Source organism: Salvelinus sp. IW2-2015, unplaced genomic scaffold (assembly GCF_002910315.2).
Source record: "Salvelinus sp. IW2-2015 unplaced genomic scaffold, ASM291031v2 Un_scaffold1221, whole genome shotgun sequence".
NCBI lineage: Eukaryota > Metazoa > Chordata > Actinopteri > Salmoniformes > Salmonidae > Salvelinus > Salvelinus sp. IW2-2015.
In genome coordinates, this window is record NW_019942785.1 from 306,966 (window position 1) to 314,392 (window position 7,427).

The 7,427-nt window shown below is 42.5% G+C and overlaps 1 pseudogene; it reads right to left on the minus strand.

Annotated features, from left to right (window-relative positions):
* The window catches only part of LOC112070110 (noelin-like), a 24,220-nt pseudogene that overhangs the window by 5,550 nt on the left and 11,243 nt on the right, over positions 1 to 7,427 (minus strand).

The window sequence follows — 7,427 nt, forward strand, 5'->3', positions numbered from 1 at the left end:
CTGGGCTTTAGACGCTACTGAGCTCAGGAAATCATTACCTTAATGTAGCTGGGCTTTAGACGCTACTGAGCTCAGGAAATCATTACCTTAACGAAGCTGGGCTTTAGACGCTACCGAGGTCAGGAAATCATTACCTTAAAGTAGCTGGGCTTTAGATGCTACCGAGGTAAGGAAATCATTACCTTAACGTAACTGGGCTTTAGATGCTACCGAGGTCAGGAATTCATTACCTTAAAGTAGCTGGGCTTTAGACGCTACCGAGGTAAGGTGATCATTACCTTAACGTAGCTTTAGACACTACCGGAGCGTTAAAGAAGGGTAATTGTATTTTCTCCATGTTCATGGACGGCTGAAATGTGTGTGTGTGTGTGTATACCCTGGTATCTCCTTCCGGTGCCGCAGGGTCAGTCATCCAGGATCCGAACCGGGATCCAGACGTCTTGATGGTGACAGGATCACTGATGCCTGTCAACTTCCCACATGCTGTGAAGGAATAACCAACATAGAAATACCTCTCATAGATACTGCATATCATTCTCATAGATTAAACACTGCATCTGTATGATTTCATATTGGCTAACATGCTCTAATAAAGAAATCATATTGTACTTACACATAATAACATAATTTACAAAACATTCACTCAGCCTTCATTCACAAAAGAACAATAGCATGTGTGTATTGTTGTTTGTGTCTATGTCTAGACCTCCATCTGTCTGTCATCCTCAGAGAATAAAGGTAATGGTCTCGGGTATTCTGTGCCTTATGTTTGTCTGAGCGATGGAGAGAGAGAAAGAGAGAGAGAGAGAGAGAGCGATGGGGAGAAATGGGGAGAGAGAGGATGAGAGAGAAACAGAGCAAGAGAGAGAGATAGGGAGAAATGGGGAGAGAGAGGGAGGGAGGGAGGGAGATTTGATTGTTGTTCCAGGTTATGTAGGATCCACTGAGCTCATGCTGCTGCTGCTACTTGTTCTAGGCTGTTTGAGCTGAGCGTATCGTTAATTAGGCTTGATTGAGGTGTTGATATGAAGTTGACATATCTAGCGCTGAACGCTTAGCTGCGCCTTGTTCCCTGATGACAGCCAGGTAGTTTGATTAATGGTTTTATCATTATGAACAGATGGTTAACAACCTCGTTCTTGTTGTTAGATCTTAATGTTAACTAAGGAACAAACAGCTTCGGTCCTGTCCCCCAGTATACTCTCTCTTCCTTTCTATGCTTCTCTCTCTCTTCATGCAATTCTCCCTCTGTCTCTCATTATCTCTCTGGCACTAATGTGGTTGTGAAACGCAATTATTCATGCCTATCTATCTTCACCCCTCACTCTTTCTCTCATCTATCTTCACCCCTCACTCTTTTTCTCATGTTCATCTATCTTCACCCCTCACTCTTTTTCTCATGTTCATCTATCTTCACCCCTCACTCTTTCTTTCATGTCTATCTATCTTCACCCCTCACTCTTTCTTTCATGTCTATCTATCTTCACCCCTCACGCTTTCTTTCATGTCTATCTATCTTCAACCCTCACTCTTTCTCTCATGTCTATCTTCACCCCTCACTCTTTCTCTCATGTCTATCTTCACCCCTCACTCTTTCTCTCATGATCTCATCTTCACCCTACTTCTTTCTCTCATTGTCTATCTTTCCCCCTCAAACTCTTCTCTCATGTCTTATCTTCACCCCTCACTCTTTCTCTCATGTCTATCTTCACCCCTCATTCTTTCTCTCATGTCTATCTTCACCCCTCATTCTTTCTCTCATGTCTATTTTCACCCCTCATTCTTTCTCTCATGTCTATATTCACCCCTCACTCTTTCTCTCATGTCTATCTATCTTCACTCTTTCTACCAAAACTGTATTATTCTCTCACATTTTGACAGTTTTGAAAGTTAAAACTACATAATGTGTGTTTAGCACAATTTGATTCTGGTTTAAATTAAATTAAATATATCAAGCTGTGACTATGAGACCTCAGCAGGTTACCAGCAGCGAGACAAACACAACATCACATGAGCAAACAAACACCACTACTATCAGCACCTTACATAATACCTCCGTGGGATTACAGACTATAGTAATAATCTGTGTTTATTTATTTATTTCCTCTAATCACCATGTTCCTATTTTTGGATTATGGTCAGTCTGGACCTCGGGGAGAGAGAGAGAGACACACATGAGGTCTAATCTAATCTCCTATTGGCCTGAATATGGCTCCAGCCAACCAGAGCTAGACTACAGGGAAATCTAACCACGAACCATCAGTCAGTCATTCTGGAATGGAATGATGATTTGAGGATTATGGAATCAGTGAATAAATGTAGACACATTAGAGAGGGAGCAGCCTGATCCTAGTGTGAATGCAGACACATTAAAGAGGGATCAGCCTGATCCTAGTGTGAATGTAGACACATTAGAGGGAACAGCCTGATCCTAGTGTGAATGCAGACACATTAGAGAGGGATCAGCCTGATCCTAGTGTGAATGTTGACACATTAGAGAGGGATCAGCCTGATCCTAGTGTGAATGTTGACACATTAGAGAGGGATCAGCCTGATCCTAGTGTGAATGTAGACACATTAGAGAGGGATCAGCCTGATCCTAGTGTGAATGTTGACACATTAGAGAGGGAAGGGGACAAATACATATTTCAGGCGTTACATAGAGAGCTGGGCTCAGAGAGAAGAACTATAGGATAGAGAAGGAGGAATGTCTACTGAGATATAAATAAGAGAAGGAGGGAAAGGGAGATGACAGCAGTGATGAAGTAGAACATAGCAATGATGTGACCATCCTCTCCTTTATCTCATCTGATCTCTAAACTCTGTGAACTGTCTGCTGCTGAGTGACCTCTGACCTCTCCTTTATCTCATCTGATCTCTAAACTCTGTGAACTGTTTCCTGCTGAGTGACCTCTGACCTCTCCCTTATCTCATCTGATCTCTAAACTCTGTGAACTGTCTCCTGCTGAGTGACCTCTGACCTCTCCTTTATCTCATCTGATCTCTAAACTCTGTGAACTGTTTCCTGCTGAGTGACCTCTGACCTCTCCTTTATCTCATCTGATCTCTAAACTCTGTGAACTGTTTCCTGCTGCCGTGTGTGTGTGAAATGAGTGAGGGGGGACTACTTTACCACACTCTTCCAGCTGTGTTTGACTGATGGAGAATGTGTATCATCTGTGTGTGTGTGTATTGTGTGTGTGTTGTCTGTGTGTTTGTGCATTTCTGTGTGTGTGTGTGTGGTGTGTGGTGTGTGTGTGTGTGGTTGTGTGTGTGTGTGTAGTCAGACAGTGTGCATTCACTGTATTCATAGCAGAGTAATTCAGCAGGCTATTGAAAATGCAAACTCTACTACTGGCTCTGACAGTGTTTTCCACCAGCAGCCACTAGACAACCTTGTGAGACTACATCGTAGGTGTGCAGTGCATTTATTAGCACTGTAATAAATCACTAGATGTTGTAGACTGAGATGAGATTGTATAGAGGTTGTATAGAGTTGAGAGGGTGCCGAAATTATATCTCAAATTGGTTAGGTTGAACATACAACTCACCTACGTATCTGTCACACGCGGCAGTGGCACCTTAGTTGGGGAGAATGGGCTTGTGGTAATGGCTGGAGCGGAATAGGTGGAATGGTATCACATATATCAAACACATGGTTTCCATATGTTTAATAAAATTCCATTTACTCCGTTCCAGCCATTATTATGAGCCTCCTCCCCTCAGCAAGCTCCAGTGTAATGTTTAAATTATCAATTCACCTTTGACACATTGGCTACACAGAGACAGGCAAAAATAATGGAATCATATTTTTTTCTCAGTGAAATTGGGATTAAACAAAGATCGGACCTGTAATAATATTGAGAAACAGGTGTTTGAAACAATTGTGAGACATACTGTAATCTCATTTTACTGCTATAGGCTGTTTGTAGTATTATCAGTCTGTGTAGTATTTTGCTCTGTGTAGTATTTGTCTGTGTAGTAATTATGTCTGTGTAGTATTTTGTATGTGTAGTATTCTGTCTAAGTAGTATTCCGTCTGTGTAGTATTCCGTCCTTGTGTAGTTATTATGTCTGTGTAGTATTTGTCTGTGTAGTATTATGTCTGTTTGTAGTATTATGTCGGTGTGAGTATTATGTCTGGTTAGTATTCTTGTCCAGGTAGTCATTATGGCTGTGTAGTATTCTGTCTTGGGTGTTCATGTCTGTGTAGTATTTTGTATGTGTAGTATTATGTCTGTGTAGTTGAAGTTTTGTCTGTGTAGTATTGCGTTGTGTAGTATCTTGTCTGTGTAGTATGTCGTAGTTTCTGTTCTGTGTAGTATTCTTGTTTCTGCTCATACACTCTGAGAAGAAGCTAAGGTGTGTTCCCAGTGTGTTGAGGAAAGGATTGTGTTTTTTTTTTCAGGTGTTCATGTGTTGTTTTGTTGTACCTTGACTGTAGAATGTTTTCTTGAGGTGTTGTAATACATGAAGTTTCACTCTGGTCTAACCCATGCCAGACGTTATCCAATGAACAATTATGTGTTGGTGTGTGTGTGTGTCGTGTGGGGTTGGAGTGCTGTGTTGTGTGGATGTGTTAGTTAACCTCCGTCAGTATTGAATTAGTGTGTGTAGAGTGTGTGTCAGAAATCTTTCTTCAGCCTAACCTAATTTTTGCATGCAATCGCTCGGCGTCTCTCCTCAAGCGTGACATCGGTTGTGGAGTTCCTCGTGAGTCATAGGCTCCCATCTCCTCCTGGAGCTCGTTAGGACCTGACGTCAGATTCTGGACCTCCTCTTAAACTGCATATCCAATTTGGCATCGGCTTTGTAATCCTCCAACACTGGTTCACAACGGCCTAGATCCCCATTTCGATTTTTGGCCTGAACAGGATTAATAAGCTGGTTCAGTGTCATGCTGTGAGACAAAAAAGAAAAGACTCCGCAAAAAGTTTTTTTTAAGGAGAAAACACCTTCTGGCCCTGAATCTCTAGCCCTGGCCTACACTGACATTCTCGTCACAGTAACAGACATAGCCTGTGTGTGTGTGTGTGTGTGTGTGTGTGGTGTGTGTGTGTGTGTGTGTGTGGTAGTGTGTGTGTGTGTGTGTACAGTGCGTTTGGTGTGTGTTGAGCAAAAATCCTGATGTGTGTTCCACGTATTGGCGAGCAAGCAGAGGCTTCCGCCCTGATGCAGATGAGCCGGTAGTAAACACAAAGCCCTCAGTACACAGGAAACATTGGAAAGCTCTTTATTGGTCATCTCATTGTTTAAAATGCAACAGGTTACATGCTTTTACCATGTCACACACAACAAAGGGTTTCATGATTTTTATTAATCACTAATGTTTATAGCGTAGTAGTCTTTAGTAAGCCAAGTATGCAGTAGCAAAAACCAAAAGTAAAAATTATAATAATAACTGTAAACACTAATTGTTTTTCTTTTGAAAGCCTTTTGAATGAAAATGTTCTACCAGTAACAATGCAGAAATAGATCTGTGGTAGGTAAGGTAGGTAGGTAGGTAGGTGGCTGGTAGGTAGGTAGGTACACACTTTAGAAGAAAGGTGCTTATCTAGAACCTTAAATGGACTTTGGGTGTCCCCATAGGAGAACCCTTTGAAGAACCATTTTCTGGTTGCAGATAATGCTTTGGGGTTCAATGTCAGAACCATTTCTAACATTTTTTTTCTAAAGATGTCAGGTAGGTAGATAGGTAGATAGGTAGATAGGTAGATAGGTAGATAGGTAAGGTAGGTAGGTGGTAGGTAGGAAGGGTAGGGAAGGTAGGGAAGGTAGGGAAGGTAGGGAAGGTAGGGAAGGTAGGGAGGAGGGAGGTAGGGAAGGTGGAGGTAGGGAAGGTGGTGTGCTGTTGGCTTTGGTTAATTTTGAAAGGGGTTAGGTGGGGTTTCGGGTAGGTAGAGTCTCTGGCTGGTTGGTTATTTTGGAAGGGGTAGGTGGGGTTCAGGTAGGTAGAGCTGGCTGGTTTTGGTATTATTGGGAAAGGGGTAGGGTGGGGTTCAGGTAGGTTAGAGCTGGCTTGGTTTGGTTTTTTGGAAAGGGGTTAGGTGGGGTTCAGGTAGTAGAGCTGGCTGGTTGGTTTTTTGGAAAGGTAGGTGGGTTTCAGGTAGGTAAGAATGGCTGTTGGTTATTTGGGCAAAGAGGTAGTGGGGTTTCTTAGTAGTAGTACTAATGGTTGCGGAAAGGTAAATCATGAAACGCTCGTAATTCGAAACAGTATGTGGTACCAGTTCAGGTGGAACTGGGATTCGACTGCCTTCTTCTCTCTTACATGTCCTAAGTTAGCCCTGGCAGCAAGAAATAACATACTGGTTGACATCTAGCTCACTAATCTATCTAAAGACACGAAACACACCCTGGATTAGAGGTATGTTTAAAGCATCGCTTTTGATTTTGCACTCATGATATGAACGTGGGAGGCATGCATTGGAAATGTGACACTCAGTCAGGGATGCAAGGGGGTGGAAATAGTTGTTTTGCATTGATACTCTGTTAATCGTTTTTTGAGACTACAACATACATTTGTAGTTCAGTCTATCAATCATTTAGACAGGTAATCTGGAGAGGAGTGGGAAATGGAGTCTACAGTATTTGTCTGAGTGCCAGGAAACTCAATCAATGTGTCATGTAGCTTCTGACTATGGCGTGTTCATGAAATGTAATCGTGGTGTCAGGTGTCTGGAGTGGGCAGAGTTCTGGGCGTTCGTAATTCAGAGCGTTGTCAGATTGTACAATTAAGTAAATTTCAGAGCGTTTCGCTTCCTGGAGGTTCAGAGCGACATGGACGCTCTGCGAGGGTAAGGGTTGCTCGAAGCGTTATCGAGGAGTAGGGTTGATCCGGCGTTCTGACACAACACGCAGTCAAGCCCAAAGCTAACTGGCTAACGTTGGCTACTTGAATTGCTTACTTTCAGACATGAACGAGTCAACACGTCACTCTGACATTTTTAACTCGCCCTAGCAGACCCGGTTAAGCTGTTTCATGTTTTATCAGAGTGTTGGAGAACTGTAACTGTGCGCCTTGGCATCCCCACCCCAATTTAATTACCGCGTTTTTTGCCGGACGTTTTACTGACACCGCATTTCAAACGGGTGTTGAGGCGTTTCGTAAATGCCATCAGTTTTTCTGGCGATCGGCGGCGAGGTGCACTAATCGGGAGTAAAGAGAATGAAGAGAGAAAGAGAAAAGAAATTAGGGAAAAAGAAAAGGAGGAAAGGAGGAGGAAAAAGATCGGAAGAGAGAAGAAATAGGAAGAGAAGAAATGAAAGAGAGAATGAAAAGCAGGAAGGAATAATAGAAGGAGGACAAGAAGATGGAGAAGAAAGGAAAGAAAGAGAGAAAAAAGGACGGAAAAGGATAGAAAAATGCGAAAGATGGAGGGAAGCGATAGAGGCGAGGAAAGAGAAATGAGATTGAAAGAAAATAA